Genomic DNA, 21,136 nt, shown 5'->3' on the forward strand with positions numbered 1-21,136 from the left:
GGAAAACGTTGCCCAAGACTTTACATTCGACTTTCAGTTCGCCATGGATTCTGGGAAATAGTGTCCAGATTACCAAATCGATCATAAAGATCACCATAGCGGTCAAGTTTCGTTTGAAGCCTTTTTACGTTTCATTTTTCATTTATTGTTTTTTTTTTCAACTGAAAAATCCAAGAAATCGGTAAATTCTAAAAGCTCCATAAGAGCTCCAATTCTTTCTATTTTGAAATATCAATATTCAATAATTTGACGTGTGTGGGGAAGTGGAACATTTTCAGATCGAGAATCGTAATAGTTGAAATAAAAAATTGATAAAATTCAGTGACTGAAATTTTGAGCGGTGATGAATTTTTGGATAATTATGAGATGAGCTTTCAATTTTGTTGCATCTTGATCTATAATATTTTTTGGTTGACGTAATTAACAATGTACATATGTACCTACTCGTACTATAAATTGTACATTGGGTTTGAGTTTGATTACCTATATATCAAGTACGATTATGATTGGAAGAGAAAGTTGTTATGTAGAGTCTTAAAAACACGAAGACATTGCAAGGAAATTTTCTTTTCCAGTATAGTAAGTAGTAGGTAAAGGTACTCGTAAATTGCTGTAGATACGTATCCATCAATTCAGATTCATTTGAAAGTTGGCTTACTGCTCAACGAGAAGAGCATCAATTATCGCTTATACTTTGGAACGAACTCCCTCGCAGCCACCCATATTGCTTTCAAAGATGGTGAAATCGGTATTGAATTTGAAAGATGATGGAAGCTACTTTCCATTAAAAAAAAAACGCTTTGAAAATAAATTTAATCTGCTATATGACAGTCAACGTTTTTTCCATAGCTCTGTCTGTCTTTGAAAGTTTGAACACGGCCACTATAAGAAGAGCTTTTAGTACTTACTCGAAATCCTGTACCTGTCCTAGCATCTTTTCACTTGTCTTGCTTCAGTAAGTGTAACTGTGTAAGTAAAATACTTTCTCAACTCAGTACTGAGTACTTGGATTGACTAATGACTTAATGAGTAATGACTATGAAATGAAATTTTGTGAGTATTAGCGAGTTGTAAGTTCACCTTTTTGTTATTTTTACCAGAGTAGAACGATTACTGTAGTAAGTAATCCAGTGTACCTGATCCTTAATCACTTACATGGGAAACATTCATTTTTATTAAAATTCAGCTTTAAAAAAACGATAAAAATCGTCGATTCGATTCATAAATGAGGTCTATATGACGTCATCGAACGTTCGAGTGTTACCACTCGTGTAACCGGTTTTCTGTTACTTTTTTGTCGAATGTTTGCCAACCTGTAATGTCTTTTCATTGTTTGAATGTTTTTCTTTATTCTTTTTCTTTCTTTCATCTTCGCCTTCTCGGAACGGTTTGTTTTGTTGATAACTCGTGCTTCATTTATTTTTGCATAAATGAATCTTACTGGAAATCTTCAGATTTGCGTAAGCATTGAAAAGAAATTGTTCGTATTTTGTAAAGTATTTTGATACCGAAAGGTTCGAGTGTTGTGACAATATCCGAGTACTTGCATCTAATTGCTCTGATACGTTCGCCGGTTCTCGCTTCACGATCACGTTGAACTGAAAATGAGATAAGATCGCTCGTATATTTTACCAAGTGTTTTGAGTAATTCACTGTAGCGGCTGTTTTCTAGGACGAATATTAGCTGATTTCCAGGTAATACATATTACTGTTCTATTAGTAATTAGTATCATTTCCTGTGGGTTGGGATTTTGGTGTTATTGAAACAACACGTGATGGCGACTCATTCAGATAGACGAGACGTCAATTATTGAAGTATTTGACTATTTTGTATTCGTTGCATGTTGCTCAATATACTGTAACTGTATGATCGTATCGTATAATTCGTACTCGTATATGAAGTTGAGAAAGATTGAACGACGTTTTCTTACGTTAGATGGAGTAGAATTAGAAGCAGGGTTATTAAACGCTGGAAAAGTGTTTCCGTTTCCATTCCCAAGCACAGTATTGAGTACACTGAGCCCAACATCGGTAATCGTTATCAATCAATCAATAATTAATCAACCAAGCAATGAACTAAACTTCATTAAGTACATTGTAGTACGTTAGTACGTTATAGTAGTATCGACATCGACAGTTACGTCTCTGATCTCTGATGAACAGAAAACACCTGAAATTATTCGCAGCTCAATCACACGAATGCTCGCTATGAACCCGATAATTCGTAATTACATGATACAGTAAATTCATTTGGTGAAAATAGAATTAATATCATCATAATTTTCGAATTGAAATATTATCATCATTCTTCGATGCATGAAAACAAAAACTTCATTACAAGTGAAACCGTAGGTAAACCGTGAGTTGGTATTTGAATTTTGAAGAAGTAAATCGTTTCTGTTTTCTGTGTTTCGGGGTAGTTTCTTCGACGATAGTCGATAACTACAGCTCTCTTTGCCTTTTACACTTCATTAGTGTTGAAAGAGCAAAAAAAAAAGGAGTAAAAAACTTACTCCGAGCAACGAAAGGAACAAAGATTTATTCATAAATGGTCGAAGAGTAATTTCTCTTCCGTTCTTGCAGCTCTTGATAATCGTTGTCTCCTGAAGAATTTTTTAGTTATGATATGAATTATGAATCAATCGTTTTACAGTTGTTTTGTTGATGAACTTTTCTAATCAATAGTTCAATACAAATCTCCCATTTATTGAGATACTATACTTATTTGGGTGTAATGTGTTTTTATACCTAATACCTTTCATAAGGATTTGTTTAATTCGATAAACAGAATGCTGAAATGTTATTTGAATTAATTGTGTTTCAACTAAGTACGTTTGTAATGTAATTATACATGTATCAAATATTAGAGCATATCAATCTAATTCGGACGAAGAGTGTTTGTATGTATTATTGAATTATGTGCTAGAAGGGTTGACTTGACGGAGATTTTACCTAAGTAGAGAACTTCTATAGATCATATAGCTAAGTACGTCTTGAAGAGTTTACCTAATTATTATTCTTCACCCGAATCTTCTTTGTGATCTACTTCAATGAGTTTGTTTTGATTTATCATTTAGAAAATTCCGGCGTGTGTTCTGAATTAAGTATTATCTGTCATTGAACTCGCTGATACTCTCCGGTCATTTCTCTCACCATTGGATTTATTACGTTACTTATCCCTTCGATCGAGTTCTCATGGTACAGAACATGGCACCAATTACTTACCTACCATTGGGGGAAGTTATGATCAAGCTAGACAATATTTAAAAGATTCTTTTCCCTTTTGAGCTGACTGACGTTTCACTGTTCAGTTTTGAAATCTGTGTCTTCTTTTTTAAAGCACGTCTGGCTTCCTGATTACCCTTATTGCCTATCTCTGTGATTCTGAAAATGAAATACGAATCTCTCAATTGGGATTCTCCCCCCCCCCACCACCGCACCATTTTGAATGACCTGCAAAGTATTGGAAAGCGTAGATGTAAAGTCGAAAAAAAACTCCTCACTGGTGTAATATTCAATAGTGACTATTTGATTTCGTTGTTCTTTTTTTTGTGTGTTTTTTTTAACCGAACCTTGGTGTTTTTCTGAAATGTTGAATGTGATTTTTTGTTATTCGAAAATTGCGATAATTTGATTTGAAATATATCTGAATTCTGAAGACAACATGTTAAGCTACAGGATTTCCAACAACTATGGCAGTGACTGGGATCGTAAGTTGAATCATTGTTCTGAAGTTTGAATCGGCTCTAATTTCGTTTCATCACTAGACAAAGCTAAATATAAAAAGCTTGCGAAAATAATTATATCGTTTGTCTAATTTTCAGTTGCTGAAGTAAATTTTTTATTTTTGACGAATTTTCGAAAATCGAATTGGGAGCTTGAAAATGGGGAAAAAACAGAATTTCGCCAAATTGACCTAACGAGGGAACCTCCTGAGGTGTCCGGCTCCGATTTGAACGTGACCGCGATTTTTGGAAAGAGCATACTCTACAACCCCCAAAACCAAATTTTCAGCTGCCCAAGTTCATTTTTCGATTTTTGGCGAACGTTTGAAAATTCAAAATTGACTGTTTATGGCAATTTATGCTTTTTTAAAAAAAAAGTGCATACTTGATCCGTAAAATTGGGCAAATTAAGTCCAAAAACTAATATTAACTACCCAAATCTAAATTTCACCATTTCCAGCCGTTCTGGAGCTTCCAGCGCGATTTTTCAATTTCTCCAGAATTTTTAATTTGCTCCAGAAGACGTGAATATCACGATGGACAGCTAAAAATCGAGTTGTGTGTTATACTCGACCTGTTTAACGAATTTATTCACATTTGAGCCGATTCTGGAGGGGACACCTCAAGAGTGATTTTTTGACCAGCTTTTTTTCAAAATAGAAAAATCAAAAATTTTCCGTTTGCGAGAAAATTTTTGAAATTTGAGCGAATCGTAGTACTTTGTCATGAACTGACCCCACGAGAGCGAATTTCGCCATTTCCAGCCATTCTGGAGCCTCCAGAACAATTTTTTAATTTGCTCCAGAAGGCGTGAATATGAAGTTGGGCAGCTAAAAATCGAGTTGTGTGTTATACTCGACCTGCTTAACGAATTTATTCACATTTGAGCCGATTCTGGAGGAGACACCTCAAGAGTGATTTTTTGACCAGCTTTTTTTCAAAATAAAAATATCCAAAAATCAAAAATTTTCCGTTTGTGAGAAAATTTTTGAAATTTGAGCGAATCGTAGTATTTTGTCATGAACTGACCCCACGAGAGCGAATTTCGCCATTTCCAGCAATCCTGGAGCCTCCAGCGCGATTTTTCAATTTCTCCAGAATTTTTAATTTGCTCCAGAAGGCGTGAATATGATGTTGGGCAGCTAAAAATCGAGTTGTGCGTTATACTCGACCTGCTTAACGAATTTATTCACATTTTGTAATGGTAAATCCTACACTTACTCGTTGTTAGCCCTCAGACTACTTATACCATCTGGCTCTGAGGCCTACTAACGACTAAGTCTCACGGTATCAAATACCTAACTCCGTTTTACCATATACCAAATACTCTCATAAATATAACAACGCAATAAATGACCAAAGTGATTTACTCTGAATATTTATTCAAGCACATGAACAAGGTTTATAGTACATGTTGCTACAATGTACAATTGCTACCATTCATATAACAACGAAAGATTCTGCTTAAAGGCATGAACGTTCTCCAAGCTAGCGTAAAAGCTCTATCTTGCTCGTTAGAAGAAGATTGGAAAACTGCGAAGCAACTCTGTAACTTACTCTCGGCCGTCAGCTTCCCTGAACCAGTCCACCAGATGGCGTTGCACCTGGTTCAGTGCAGCCTCCGACCTGGGCATCAAATTACCACTGTAGAGTGGTAACATGGAGTCCCAAGTACCCTCTACATAATGCCCCGGCTGGGTATAGCTCGGGGGCCCGTCTGGATACGCAGCCTAAAAGAGGCCTACTCAGCGTCTCGTAGAGTACTTGGGCTCCCCCTGCCCCGCTTCGTATGCCAGATGTGGCCTGCTCGTTATATGGCCCTACATCCCTATCTGGCTACTCTTGCAGAATCTTTTTACATTTTCGCGATCTTAAGATTAACATATCTAAACATTTGTGTTAATAATAATATTACAATCGAATTTTATCACTATGTTAATCTTATACATCATACCATTGTCTGGGCCGGAACTTGGCTGGAACTCTGGAACTTCTTCTTGACTCGAACCCTGTGAAACTACTCAGGTGAGCTACTCGAATAATTCAACTCTTTTCTTTCTCTCTGTTCCAGGTTTTTCACTTGAGTTCAACTCGTTGCTTCACTGCTTCCAGATTCAGGTAACTACTCTTTCATCTACTCATAGTCTACCTCTGAATATTAACACTCTGTTTTTCGCAGGTGCTGAAATTCCAACACGTCTAGACCAGTTCACGCACGCTAACTCCAGCTACTCGGATTGTTTACGCAGCTACTCGTTGATACCTGTCACGGGATGTAATATTTTTACTTCTCTTTTACTGCTTTTACCAAAAAGAACTTTGTACTTTGTTTCTCTTTTTGTTTTTTACAGGTATCTCGCTGGTGTTCAAAGCTACCCATTATTACCATGCCGGTTCAAACACGTTGGTTCGCGAAATGAAAACATCAATGCTCGTTACGTAAGTTTTATTCTATATCACATTTTTCACCTCGTATTCTGGCTACTCTTTCGATGATACAACAATATAAATAAAAAAAAAAATTCAATTCTCTTATTTTCTACTCGTTTGCCTAACACAGAAATTATTCCACAGAATTCACGTAAATGGAACACAAATATCACATTGGACGATAAACACAAAAAATCGATTCACTCTTGTTCACTTTCTTGGTACACTACTCTTTATTTGGTATACCTTTCGCAAACAAAACAATTAAACAAAACTAAAAAAAAACATACAAAATTAAACTTAATCAATCCATCTACTTGTAAAATAACATAGAAAAAACCACTGCTTCTCTGGCTTTTCTCTTGGCAAACGAAAACAAAAAAAAACAATTACATTCTCAAAAAATTATAAAAATAACATAATTTACAGTCTTCTCCTCTTCGCTAAATTTGAATAACAATTACACCGTACTCTGTTAATTATCGATGCTACTCGAGAATAATCTAATTTTTACTCTATTTTACAGGTATCGAAGATCTTTACCTTTCGGAAGTGCTGCTGTTGCTATCATCCCAAACAAACGCTCGTCTCGGTATATCTTCTCTTTCGTCCGCGCCATCCATTTTACGTCAATAGCTGTGGCAAATCAACGGCACAACGGTAAGTACAAATGCATTTTTCGTATTTTACTCGTAATCTACTCTATTTATCCTAATTACCTCTGTCTGACTAAAATAAACTTCCAGCTTCTCGAATCGATTTACTGCGATCCAATATGTCTTATTACTGAAAGCATCGACAGGTAATTAATTTTCGTATTATCTTACTTTGTTTGTAGGTACGTGTAAACTACTCGTAGGTACTTCTAATCCAGCTTACCTAATCTCAGCGTCGATAGAATTCTCGTCAAACGAATATTTACCACTCAAACGTCCAACTAATCAGCTGAAACAGGTAATAAACATCTCAATACGCTACTCGTAGTTCATTTTTTAATTACACGTACTTCCAATTAGCACTACGTTCACATATACGATAGTTTACTCTGTGCATTTCGCTTACCTTTTGTAATAAAACAAAACTTCGTCGAAAAATTTCATGCCACCACTTGACCACTATCGTTTTTCCAACTCGTTGAAACAAGACAAAAAACCACGTCGCTTCTCGTATAGCCGGTAGCTTCTTCGGCTGTGTGCAAAAAATACCACACTAAATTAATAATCTTTCACTAATTAAGCATGACGTATCGTGTAACACAATGAAATTAATTGCACACGAGGATAAACAAATTCAACTTACCCAGTCGAAATACACGAGGAGCTACTCTTTTACTGGAATTTTTCTTCTAATCAACACGTTTCGAATTTTTATTCACTTTTCTAACGGAAAAATACAACACGAGCGAATTAAAAACCATATTCAATAGACTTACGCCATTTTGATTTTAGGCTTCTTTGTTAGACCTTACCGAAACAAACATGCAGCAAACTGTTCACTTCTCAAATAAATTACCCGATTTTTTACTTTTTTACACCAAATTATACGATTTCGCACATACACACGCGTACGTGAGCTTTTACGGTCACCAATTAGCGCAAAATTCACCACGAAAGCACCAAAATTCCAACTTTTACAATTACGCACTTTATTGCAAACTTTCAACAAATATTCACGTTATTACATAACACGCATCAATAATACATCAAAACTGCAACGTCCTTGGCATTACTTTCGTCGTTCGTTGGTTCGTTTCAACCGATCTAGATTTATCAGCTGATGCGTGCGACTCTTTACCACCCCCCGCCTACTCGCTAACGTACAGACTACTCTCTGCTTCGTAACTACAGGTTGCGGGGAGCCGCTCGTTTTCGTTCTCGTTGCGTTCGTTCCATTCTACCCCCCGCCTACTCGCTAGTACTACTTCTCTTCATACAGCTCGTATGCTACTCGGATAGAACTTGCTTTTACTTTCGATGGCTTGCTCTTTTTGGTTTTTTAAAACTAGGTTAAAATATTGCTACGAGTAATTTGAATAAAATAGATTTAAAACTAATAAATTATTTACAGATTAAAATTCAGGCACCAACCAGTACCTCGAATTCCAGCTACTCTTTTTCTCTTTTTATTTCAGGACGTCCTCGTAATTCATGTACAACTCTACGAACATCACACGGTGATGAGATTCTAGTTTTTCCAGAGCTATAAAATTTACTGTTTTCTTTTTTCTTCTTTTCGTGCTTGTAGGTGGTACATAATCCGGATCGTCTGATCCAGGTGCTTTTTCACCTGGCTTCAACTTTTTCGTTCTTTTTCTATCTTTATCTTTCTTTTCCGCGTTCGCAAGTATTTCTCCAGCCTTTGTTGTCAAACCAACGGCTTTTTTAATGCACGTAGCAATCTTCTCGTTTTCTTTATCATCTAACTTGCGTCTCGCATGCTTTTTGAGTTTCTGGAATTCTTGCAGTTTCTTTCCTCTCTTTTCCTCAGCTTGTTCTAGCTCTTTCTTTCGCAATTCTCTAGCCAATAGCCTAGCTGCTCTTTCTGCTGCTTGATCATGTATTTTAGAGTCAATGACCTCTTCTTCGACCTCCTCGTCAACTTCTGACCTTTCTATCTCTTTCGGCGTTACTTTCTCTTTAATTTTTTCAATTAAGGGCCTTGAGTCTGTCTTTGACTTTAATTTCGGATCATTTTTGAGCTTCTCTTGTTGTTCTAAATTCAAATAAATTGTCATTTGCCTAGCATTGACAATTTGCTCATCAGACTCGTTAGCTATGCTTCTTACTCTGTATGCATTATCTCCGACATGCTTCATGACCATGTAAGGCCCAAAACGCTTAGGAAACAATTTTTTCGAGACTCCTTTATCATATGAGCTCTGTCTGTGTTCCGTAAGCATAACTAATTCCCCCTCCTCGTAACAAATGGGGTCTCCCTTAATTTTATAAAATGCTACTTCATCTCTTGATCTTTGTAGCTTTCTCTTTTCTCGAATAAATGAAATTAACGCCTGCTGCTCGGTCATTTCATCAACTCGCAGGTCTACCAACTCTTGTGTATACACCGCCTTACGCGCTAACTTATCAGCGGCGTGGTTGTTACGATCAAAGCTTCTCGCAGGTGTGTGCTTTAACTCAAACTTCTCAAACTTTTCTTTCAATTCTAAAATTTCTTGAAAAATTTCTCGGTGCACAACTGGTTTTTTGCTAGCATTCTTCCAGTTATTGATCTTCCATTTCTCTACATTATAATTTATTGCTGTTGTTAAATAGCATGAATCCGAAAATATTTTTCCTCTTTTTGCACCTAGTTTGAGCATCACTTTCATAGCTTTGCACAGAGCTATCGCCTCGGCCAAATTATTGGTATTCCGGTACCTAGGGTGGTCTACTCTTTCGGATATGTTAAATTCTCCAGTAGGAGTCCAAGCCACCCCTATACCTGCTATGGCATCACTGGAACCGTTGTTTGAGCAAGCTCCATCAACGGCTGCCCAGTAATAACCATCTTCGTCACGTATCAGGTTTGAGAGCTCCATAGGCTTTTCCATGAGCGTCTCGGTAGTCACAGATTTAGGATTTTTCTCGATTTGGTCCTGCTGCAGCTTCTTGAGCAGGTACTTAGAATTTAACTTAGCCAATTTGGTTGGCATGTTGGCAGAAAACTCATCTTCGATGCCCCATACCTCATTCGGTTTTATGCCAAATTCAGTAGGGGTATTATTTATTTCAGACTCTATTTTCTTAACATGCACGTGCCAACCGTGGTGAGTATACTCATCATTCTCGGGCTCATCGTTCAACTTTGCTCTCAGCCTATCTCCAATTATGCGCATCGTGCGCTCAACCAGAGAAGACTGAGGGTTGTAAGTTGTAGTATGGCCTATTTTTATACCATTCGCGGTGAGCATCTCGTTCCACGCCTCACTCCTAAATTGGCTGCCATTGTCTGTAATTACTTTGCGAACTTTGTGGCCCAGCTTCTCTATATCATTGAGCACAGTTTCCATCGCATGCACTACTGTCTCAGCTGGAATTGACTCCAGTGGAATAATCCACACTTTCGACGTAAATACGCACTTTGCGACAAACATATACTTAGGCTCTCCGTACTCGTTCGCTATTGGTCCACACAGGTCCGCAGAAATGACATCCGCTATGTTAAACGCTTCTATTTGTGAAAATTGCAAGCGCTTCTTCTCGCTATAACCTTTGGTCTTTCTACAAGTGATGCACTCGCTCGTAATAATTCGTGTAGTTTTCACAATATTTGGTGAATAATATAATCGTTTAAAGACCGCTTCTAGTTTATGCGCTCCAATATGGCCATACATCTCGTGCAAGTAAAAAATGGTATCCCTGAACAACTCGTCAGGCATCACTGGAATTCTTGAGCCATCTTTGAATTTTCTGAATAGCAATTCTTTGTCTTTCTCTTTGATCACTGCATATTTAGCTTGCATTCTTCTCTTTGATTCTAACTGTTTTGCAGTCATATCAAGCTCTGAGGCGTTCAGTTTGCGCACTATTTTGGTACACATCCTATCACGACTCTGGAAGATGTCCAAGCGTCTCAGGTGATCCAAGACTTCATCTTTTACCAATTCTACAAATGACACATCTAATGGCACCATGTTTGTCCAATTTGTATCGTAAACTGTCAACTCAGGCGCCTGAATTCCGTACCATTGACCTCTCACTTTGTGTTTCAAATCATACACGAGGTCGTAACAGTTCAACTCTGTGATCCAGCCAGCCGCTTTTCTATGCACCTTAGCCAGAGTTGTAAACTTGTGCACGACTGACTGGAGGTCACCTCTCACGTGTATCCGCCTACCATGGAGCCAAAGCTGGAGCTTATTTATTACTCTTACCAAAGCGAACATTTCGCGCTCAATTAACGTATAATTTTGCTGATGTTGTTTAAACGCGCTACTCACGAACATTACTACTTTGTCTTCACCTTTGATGTTTTGGTATAAGACGCCATTGAGCGAATGCTCAGTAGACACTGTATCTAGGTATAAATCTTCTCCGTCAACTGGTGACATAAGCTCAAACTCTTTCGTAAATTCCACTGTGAGCTTCTCTACTGCTTCCTCTTGAGCGGTGCCCCATACAAATGGTACACCTTTACGAGTCAAATCGTAGAGTGGCTTCACAATATCTTGATAATTAGGGATGAAGCGACTATATATACCAGTTAACCCTATTAAGGTTAAAACATCTCTTACGTTACCTAATTTAACTTTACCAGTTCTCTTTAACGTCTTCTTTTGTATATACTCTAAATAACCTTCAATTTTCTTACTCTGTTTTTTTATGCTTCTAGTTGAGATATTGAAGCCAAGATGGTCGGTGGAACTGGCAAAGAATTTACACTTGTTCGGGTTAAGTTTGAGCCCATGCTCACGCAACAACTCAAGTACTTTTTTCAACAGCCTCAGCATCTCTGAGAAGGTGAGTGACCTTAGCAACAAATCATCCACGTATTTCGTAACTCCAGGCATATCCGGTATTACTTCATTAATTACTTTTACAAATTCCGCAGATGAAATTTTCAAGCCATATGGGAGTCTTATCATTTGGTAGACTCTACCATCGACCTTGAAACCAGTATACTTGCGCGACTCTGGATCCAGTACCAACTGCCAAAAGGCTGTCGTGAAATCTAACGTTGTGAAGAAACGGGCTTCTCCATCTGAGGTAATTATTCTATCTAAGAGGCCCGCCTCGTTGTAATTAGTTTGTAATATCGGGTTCAACTCTACTGGATTTAAACACAGTCTTACGCTTCCGTCTTTTTTCTCGTTGGGCACTAATGGATTTATGTAAGTCGTATCAGACGGCTCTGCTACCTCTTGCTCAACCATGTCAGCCAAAGCACGTCTAATTTTGTCAAGTTGTTTGTTTGACGGATTGTATTTAGGCCCTACGAAGTTCGGAATTTTGTTAGGATCTACAAACTTCAATTTCACCATAGCTCCTTTGTATTTACCCGGAAATCTACTAAACACATCTCTGAATTTGAGCAGCTCCTCGAGTGCCTCCTCAGACTCCGCTTTCGTAATCCTTCCTTCACGAACTGCTTCACCTAGGTACCTTCTCAGGTTTCTTTCAAAGATTTCAGGCCCATCATCTCTAGGCCTTCCATCCTTTCTAAAAAAAACTATGTAAATCAGCTCGTGAAACTATTTCTACTGTCTCTTTTTGGTACTCTTCTTCAAGTCGTATTTGGTTGGTATACATGTCTTCAACTCGATATTCGCTTCTCTTTGCAAATACAACCTCTTCAGCTCTGTGAGTGCCAGGTGGCCTACACGTAGCAGTACCTTTCTTTACGTCTGTTTTTATGTCTAGCTTCTCGATCGATTTCGTGCCAATCAGTAACAATTTGTTGTCACCAGGCATCACAAAAAATGGCACTTTGATCTTATGCTTGCCAAATTTCAATGGCACTACTATTGCCTTTTTCCACGTTCTTACCACTTGGTTGTTAGCCAATCTACACTGAAGTACTCGTTTTAAATAAATAAATTCAATTTTCTCTTTATAATTATTTATTAGATTATTGGCACAAGTTTCTGACATGATATTAGGTGTAGCACCAGAATCTAACTGAGTAAATAAGGTTAAATCCGCGAACCGCAGGGGTACCACACAGGTCTTGGCCTGATCAAAATTCTCTATCTGGCTTCTCACTAACGGTTCAACAGTGTTTGGATCGGTCCGCTTCTCATCAATGACGTCACTCTCTGGTGTGCTACTCTGATCTGCAGCTGCCTGATTGACTGCGACTTCATGATGATTGGCTGGTGCCCCATCGCTCGATTTCGTTGTTTCTTCATCGCTTGAGGTTTCTTCCATTGGCTGACCTTGCTTGTTCTTCCACGCTTTACAGACCATTTTGACTTTTTTCTGCCAATCCGGAGACAGCTTCACTTCCATCTTGGTTAGGTCTTCAATAATTTGAGCTATCGGCCTGCTACTCTCTGGCATTTTCGCTTTCGTTTTTTCAATTGACTCTTTGGTGGTGACTAAATAATCGCCATCCGACTCGGTGACAACTTCAGCAGACAGGTTCGTACTCGTTTCTACGCATAAGTTTTGCGAATTAAACACCGAACTTTTTGGTTTAAACTTATAGTTGTAACATTTTTTCATCTCGAAAAGCAACTCTTTTTCGCCTGCTTCGTTTGGCACGTAGCCACTCGCTTTCTTTTGCAGCCTATTGTCTCTTGGAATGACCTTGCCGGATTTGTCAGGTTGAAACCTCAACCTTCCATCTTCCAACCTGATCAACCTGATAAATACTGCTGCTGGCGACCACCACAGAGTAACGGACTCGTTGTCACAGACTTCTTCAAAAATTCTCCTCCAAGCATAATATCTTTTAGCTGTAACTCCTCGGTCGTTTTTTCCAGCTGGAAAAATCATTGGAAACAAAATTTTAATGTCTTCGACACCTTTCTCTTTTAACGTGCCAACTATTTCACGTAGGAGGCGTCTCATATGGCTATCTCGAATATTGCCATAGTTCAACTCGTATGTGCCAAGAGAGAGAATGACTTTCTTTTTTTCAAATTCTCTTTTTCTAACATGTTCCCTAATGGTTGCCATGGAGCACTTCTTTGCGATTTTTTCAACGTCTTTTTTGCCTTCTTTTTTGGCATCATCTCCGCTACCGTTCTCTTTAGCTTTTGACTCGATAATTCTACTTAAAATTTGAGCGAAAGCGTCGCCAACTAAGTCATATTGCTCATAGGGGAGATCTGGCTCGGGCGTGGGGGCTGTGGCTTGTTTTGTTAAGCCTGCGTCTGGTCGTCGTTTAAAGACGACGTATCAGACCTTACCGACCCTTCTTCCTCTGATTCCAACGATTCCCCAGGATCTATATCTCTATAATCCCCTTCAGCTTCGTTGGTTGTACCGCCATCTCTAGCCCTACGATCACGATCGCGTCTCTGATCATTATCGCCTTTGTTAGCGCCGCTCTTATTCGCATCAGTGTCACGTTTGCGCGAATCTCCTCTTTTATCGCGATTGTCTCTCGAATCTCGCGCATCTCTATCGTCACGATTGCGCGTATCTCTGGTGTCACGATTGCGCGTGTCTCTATCATCACGATTGCGCGTATCTCGGTCGCGGTTGGTATTGCGATTGTCTCGATTGTCGCGATTGTTGCGCGTATCACGAGTGTCTCGGGTGTCAGACCTATTTCTATCATCTCTTCGATCATTAGATCTATAATTATCACGCCTGTTATTCGAATTCGTGCGCCTATCCTCGAACGTTACTCTTCCACCATTGTTGTTGTTGGTGTTTCTTTGCCAGTTGTCATTGGCTTGATTCCTACGTCTCGTTTGGTTCTGACCCTGACTCTGGTTTTGCGCATTATCCAAAAACTCCTCGTTTTTGGTCATTTCCAGCAAGCGTCTCGCAAACAGCACAATATCGTTGCGCTCCTCAGTTGACACTCTTACTCTCAATAACCTATCAAGTCTCGGATATATCGCGTTTATCATCTGCCACTCGTTAATTTGTACGTTCGAGACCACTCTTAACCAGCGCAACGCTGTATTAGCCATGTCCGTTGATGACGTGTTCGGAAGTGTCAATGTTCTGACATGATTTAAGGCATTCTCTTGGCGCTGCTCGTTCCACATAGTCTGCAAAAACGACTGTCTCAGGGCTGTGTACGATGTCTGCGTGCTGGTGTTTGCATTCCAGGTTTGCGCCGCAGGATGTTCAACCAACTGTTTGAACATGCTTATGTAAATTTCTTCAGTTGCGAACATGCTTTTCATCGCACTTTCAAATTGACGTACAAAAAGGTGCGGCTCGTACTCGTTCTCGGTCGTATACGTTACTTTCAATATTTGCAACGTGTTCAGTTTAGCCACGCTATTTCCTGCACCATAGTTGATATTATCGTTCAGAGGCTCGTACGCGATTCTCAAGCCCAATTCAGCACACTCAGCAGCTCTAAGCAATTCAGCTTCGCTCCTCTGATTTTGCACTTGCACTTGAGGTCTCTCTTGAATGTTATTCATGCGTCCGAGTGACGCGCCTCTGCTTGCAGGTCTATCAAATCGTACATCTTGACTTAAACCCTGAGGTGGTCTAAAAGCAGGTCCTTGCTGCCATCTTTCCGGTACGTCCTGCCACTGAAAATGGTTGTCGAATCCGAATCTACGACCATCCGGTGGCACTGGGTCACTTTGGGGTATATTTGAGCTTTCTTGAGCTTGTGAGCGTGGCCTCCCGCCTCGCGACGCCTCAGCCTGACGCTCGTTCTCAAGATCAACTACTCTTTGATTTAACATACGGATTAAACCAGCATCTCTTTGGCGAGCTTCTCTTTCGACACGTATCTCATTTGCTAATTCCGTGACCGCATCCATTGTCTGTGTTACACGTAGGCCTTCATTGTTAATTTGGTCGCCAATTCTATTTATCAAACCAGTGTGGCAAGTACCCCACATTTCAGCCATTCGGCGCATTCTAGCGGTACTTGCTTCATCTCTTTCGGTGATATTCGCTTGAACTTCTCGGTAAATGCGTTCCAAATCGCCTCGCGTGCGAGATAGGCCACTTTCGATACATTCGGCTCTATGGTTTAAAATATCGCAATTATCACGCAAATTGGACACCTGCGCGTCGACGTACACGTCCAAAGAGGCTTCCGGCTGCCTATTTTCAATTCGTATGAGTTGGTGCTCAACACCAAGCTCAACCGATCTAAAATCGTACCTTCGCGCGGCCACGTTCACGCTTGGACGTGGCATCGTAGCTGCGCCTGTTGTCATGTTGTTTATTTCTCTAATAAATTCCGAGCTTGGGTTTTGAGGTTGCCTAGCAGTGCCTACCGGTTGTTGAGCATTCGCACGCGGGTCTCTGACTGAATAGGGAGGAGGTGCGTTGGGGTCCCTGGGCCTGCGATCAGATGGCAAAAAACCACCAAACAACACCTCTTGAGGTCTAGCTCGAGTATTGTCCATTCTCAACTCGCTAAACCTCTGCGCCATTTGCTCTTGAGCTTCAGTTTCAATATCAACACTGACATCTTCGATCGTCACGTTGGAACGTGGTTCACTATTAGCTCTACTCGTTCGAGGGGGGAGGGGGCTGACACGTCTCGACATAGGCCTCGATCCTGCCCCCTGGCTACCGCCAGACACACGTCTTAACTCGATTTCCTCAACTGTTGTCTCAACGCGAACAGTTTCTCTAGAACTCAAGCTTCTCGGATCACTTGACGCGTTCGGTATTGCGCCACTTTGCAGATTTTGACCAGTGGCTAAGTTTTCATTACTCGGGATTCGTCTTAAAATATTCGGGTTTGCCGCAATAGCGTCTAGTTCATCCAATAATTGCTGCATAGGGTTGGCACCGCTATTCGCACTCGGCACTGGAGGTTCAGACTCGTTTTGCATACCTTGAGCAGGTTCGTTCGTGCTCAAGGCTGCCAGATTCGAAATAGCTTGCTGCATGTTTAGGCTTGCTTGCTCGCCTATTTCTACTCTGTTTTGAGCTACTTCCTCGTCGTCATTTAGCCTAGCCTGTTTCCTAGGGACCTCCGAACTCGTGTTACTGTTCTCGTTCCTGCGCCTCGGAAAGGTATCGTGAATCCTTTGAGTGCAGGCAACCGCAGCATCTCTTGGCTATCTTTGAGGTATCTGAGACGCCCTAGGACTACTCTGTTGACCACTAGCAGAATTGGACCCTATATTTCGCCTATAGTCTTCTAACGACTCTAAATTGTTCCCAGAACCAGAATTACTCCTGTTCAAAGAACTCGAAGAGCCGCGACCACCTCGGCTACCACGATTAGAACTCATTTTAAAACAACTCTTGTATATAAATCTAATTTATATACGAAAAATCCGGCTTAGCTTACGTCTGCTCGTTCCTGTTTCAGGTTCAAACGTGAACAGAAATCAAGCAGGAAAAATCTTGGACAGGTATGTGATTTTTACACACAATTTTTACACTCGCGGATACGATTCAACGCGAATAACGAGATAAAAATAACGAGATTAAAAGCGAGATAAATACACATACACTAACCTGTCTGCACGCTGGTTCTTGTCCGACCGTTGGTTGAGAGTTGCACGTTTACACAGAACTACTCTTTTAACTACTCGGAAGAAGACCACGCATAAGGCGCCAATGTAATGGTAAATCCTACACTTACTCGTTGTTAGCCCTCAGACTACTTATACCATCTGGCTCTGAGGCCTACTAACGACTAAGTCTCACGGTATCAAATACCTAACTCCGTTTTACCATATACCAAATACTCTCATAAATATAACAACGCAATAAATGACCAAAGTGATTTACTCTGAATATTTATTCAAGCACATGAACAAGGTTTATAGTACATGTTGCTACAATGTACAATTGCTACCATTCATATAACAACGAAAGATTCTGCTTAAAGGCATGAACGTTCTCCAAGCTAGCGTAAAAGCTCTATCTTGCTCGTTAGAAGAAGATTGGAAAACTGCGAAGCAACTCTGTAACTTACTCTCGGCCGTCAGCTTCCCTGAACCAGTCCACCAGATGGCGTTGCACCTGGTTCAGTGCAGCCTCCGACCTGGGCATCAAATTACCACTGTAGAGTGGTAACATGGAGTCCCAAGTACCCTCTACAATTTGAGCCGATTCTGGAGGGGACACCTCAAGAGTGGTTTTTTGACCAGCTTTTTTTCAAAATAAAAATACCTATCCAAAAATCAAAAATTTCCCGTTAACGAGAAAATTTTTGAAATATGCGCGAATCGCTGTATTTCGTCATTAATGAAGCCCACGAGAGTGAATTTCACCATTTCCAGCCTTTCTGGAGCCTCTGGAGAAATTGTAAAATCGCGCTGGGGGCTCCAGAATGGCTGGAAATGGCGAAATTCGCTCTGGTGGGGTTAGTTCATGACAAAATACTGCGATTCGCGCAAATTTCGACAATTTTCTCGTAAAGTGGAAATTTTTGATTTTTGTATATTTTTGTTTTGAAAAAAAAAAAAGCTGGTCAAAAACCCACTCTTGAGGTGTCCTCTCCAGGATCGGCTGAAATGTGGATAAATTCGTTAAACCGGTCGAGTATAACACACAACTCGATTTTTAGCTGCCCAACTTCATATTCACGTCTTCTGGAGCAAATTAAAAATGCTGGAGAAATTGAAAAATCGCGCCGGAGGCTCCAGAATGACTGGAAACGGTTAAATTTGAATTTGGGGAATTAATATCAGTTTTAGGACTTATTTTGATCATTTTTGCTGATCAAATAATGTACATAGGCTACGTTTCTGAAGAAGGCATAAATCACCAAAAACAGTCAATTTTGAATTTTCAAACGTTCGCCAAATATCGAGATAAATGATGTTTTGGGCAGCTGAAAATTTGGTTTTGGGGGTTTTAGACCATGCTCTTTCCAAAAATTGCGGTCCCGTTCAAATCGGAGGCGGACCCTTCAAGAGTTTCCCTTGTAAGATGCTAAAATTTGGTGTGTACTCGTTTTATACCCCTCCCTTCCCTTACATTCTGAATGGATTGTACGTATGTATTTGGAAATGTCATCGAACCATTTTAAGCAGTTCTGGAGCCTCCAGCAGATTTTTGAAAATTGAAATTTTTACAGAATTTTGCCCAACGAGGTTAAAAATTTGAAACGAGCAATGAGACTTTCCTCAGTTTCCTCACTGATTTTTGAAGGTGTCATTTGAAAAGTTTGATTGGATTGCCAGAATTTTGCAGATTTTATCTAAGGGGATGGAAGTTTTATAATTTCGAGGCTTGCCCTGACTACTATTTTATTTACCTGGAGTAAGAAAAAATCCCAGGTATGGGTCTGGTACCTTTCCGAAGAAAATTTTCTATTAATCAATAATATGAAGGTATTGTTGTGAATTCTGAGCGAAAATTGCATCTTGTGAGATTTTCTTATACCATATTATAACTGTTGTTGGAATATGTAATGGGGAGGTGTGCTGCTTTTGGATACCATATTTCTCAGAGAGATCACCAAGATTGAGTATTTTTGAAATCGTTCGTATTCGAAGTGGGGGATAAGTTGTGCACTGACCGCAAAGTTATCCATAGTGGGAAAAGGGCAAAGAAGTTTCGAAAATTGAAATTTCAAGAGCAAATAACACAATTTTTTTTATTAATTTTTTACTTTCAGTCAATTACCAACACCTTATTTTTCTCAGTCGCAGCGTTGATTTTTCCTGAAGTGCATCGCTTGTTCAATGAATTTCATTAGCAGTTCTCTAACAACGAACCATCATCATTTCAGATTACCCGGAGTGAAATCATGTCTTCGCTCGAACCTTTGTGTAATTTACGGCGAAATCCGTGTAGCCTGGAACTTACAGCATCGGTGGTGTCTGCTGCGGTGTTGTGTCGTCGAGCTGCCATGATGAACCCAACCAATCCTCCTAAAAAAGTACGAAAGATCATCGTATTGCCAACAGCCATTGAGCAAAAGATCGAACGGTTTATGCCAATGGTAAAGGAACAAATTGCATCGTGGAGCGATTTTTACGATAGAGAGATATTCTTCGATAGAGTGGGTAGTCGAGCACAGGAATATTTCCACGTTTTGGTTTGGTCAACCGATGGTACCATTAACGGTGAATAAACCGCTCGAGAAATGCTCAAACAAGATGATTTGAATGCTGCAGAAAAGTACAGAATCGCTTGTAATCATTGTTTGAAAAATGAGTTCCGAACATTGTGGTCAAATTCGAAGACGGAGATTAACTTGCGAAACGCTGAACGACATTATCCATTGGTGTATTATTGGGAGTGCGTTTGCAGAAAGGGTGAGACTACCAGATTGACTAAATATATCATCGAGAAAGTGTTCAATGGTGAATACAACTACCCAGTTTGTGCTGCTGATTATTTCTTTAATCGACTGAATTTGGATAAACAAATTAATTTCCTCAAAAAACGCTATCTGAAAAAAAAGTCATTCAGAAGTTGGGAAAATTTTCTAATAAAATTGACTGACAAAGAATTGGAGACGTTGTTCTACGGTGCCGATGTATGCATGAAATACGTTCTTCTTGATGAGTTCGACATTTTGACATATTTGATGAGATTTTGGATGCATGCAGATTTTGTGGTGCAGGTTTGGATGCGTATACGAGATTGGTATTGGGAGAACGCATTTCCTCGTGTGATTGGAGAATTTTTCTCGTGCAGGAAGTTTGACATTCACTCTACTGATCATATTTCTCTGGCTGTAGAAATCTTCAATCTTGCTCCTTACGAATTGCAGAAAGCTGTATCCAGTAATTACATACAGTGGAAATGGTGGAATCGTGACTTGAACTTGACCGACCTTCGATTAGACGTTGCCATTTTATCAACCATTGATCCGAATTATAGACGGCACGAATTTTGGGCAGTGCAATGGATCGATGTGTTTAAGAAATATCCTACCGATTGTTTCCAGCAATTTATGGACATATGTTGTGAAGAAGAGGGAACTGAAGAATTCAAAATGGAAGTAATGTACACGCAGGATTATTGGTCAGCAGATTACTGCTACACTTTATTCACTGGAATGCGATTTTCCGAATTGTATCGATTTATCAGCATATTTTCGTCAGATCCTATGAAAACCAAACAGATGATATTGCGACAGAACTTCTACGGGTGCGCTAATTGGTTTGAAACAGATAAATTCATCTTCCCTCCGCCTAATCAGCTCGTTGATTTTATCGAAGGGTCATTTGAAGATATTCGATCAGCCAATGAATTTAAAATGGCAATTTTATCGTCGGTAAATTTTTTGAAAGGATGTTATAAAGTCGCTAGAAATGATATGTTTAGTTGGCTGAAGGATGCTGTGTGGATGTGTAGTTGTCGCGATGATGATTTCAAACTGTATAAAAGTAAGTTTTTGCAGCTTCGTGATAAGCTGGAAAAATCGTCCGAAATTCCGAATGTTTTCAAGGATTCGGGTTGGAT

The 21,136-nt window shown here is 39.7% G+C and overlaps 1 protein-coding gene and 1 long non-coding RNA gene across 10 annotated transcripts in view; one reads left to right on the forward strand and one right to left on the reverse strand.

Annotated features, from left to right (window-relative positions):
• Positions 1 to 1,229: 1,229 nt before the first annotated feature.
• Positions 1,230 to 21,136, forward strand: part of LOC135845894 (uncharacterized) — a 68,257-nt gene continuing 48,350 nt past the window's right edge. For 3 of the 6 annotated variants that reach the window (XM_065364761.1, XM_065364760.1, XM_065364762.1), the window contains exon 1: positions 1,231 to 1,695. The gene's annotated coding sequence lies outside the window, so the exon portion shown is untranslated. Of the gene's footprint in view, positions 1,696 to 19,451; positions 19,627 to 21,136 lie in introns of those variants that run through there. The other 3 variants (XM_065364758.1, XM_065364757.1, XR_010558852.1) reach the window with 2 other exon arrangements.
• LOC135842625 (uncharacterized) lies at positions 5,091 to 9,227 on the reverse strand. Of its 4 annotated transcripts, XR_010558160.1 has the most exons (4): positions 7,218 to 9,227; positions 7,035 to 7,100; positions 6,875 to 6,941; positions 5,091 to 6,791 (listed from the first exon to the last, which is right to left on the reverse strand). It is a non-coding gene; the product is annotated as an uncharacterized LOC135842625 (long non-coding RNA). The 4 variants fall into 4 exon arrangements; XR_010558161.1 differs by having other exon boundaries at positions 5,091 to 7,100; positions 7,218 to 7,343; positions 7,455 to 9,227; XR_010558159.1 differs by having other exon boundaries at positions 7,035 to 9,227.

Source organism: Planococcus citri, chromosome 4, assembly GCF_950023065.1.
Source record: "Planococcus citri chromosome 4, ihPlaCitr1.1, whole genome shotgun sequence".
NCBI classification, from domain to species: Eukaryota; Metazoa; Arthropoda; class Insecta; order Hemiptera; family Pseudococcidae; genus Planococcus; species Planococcus citri.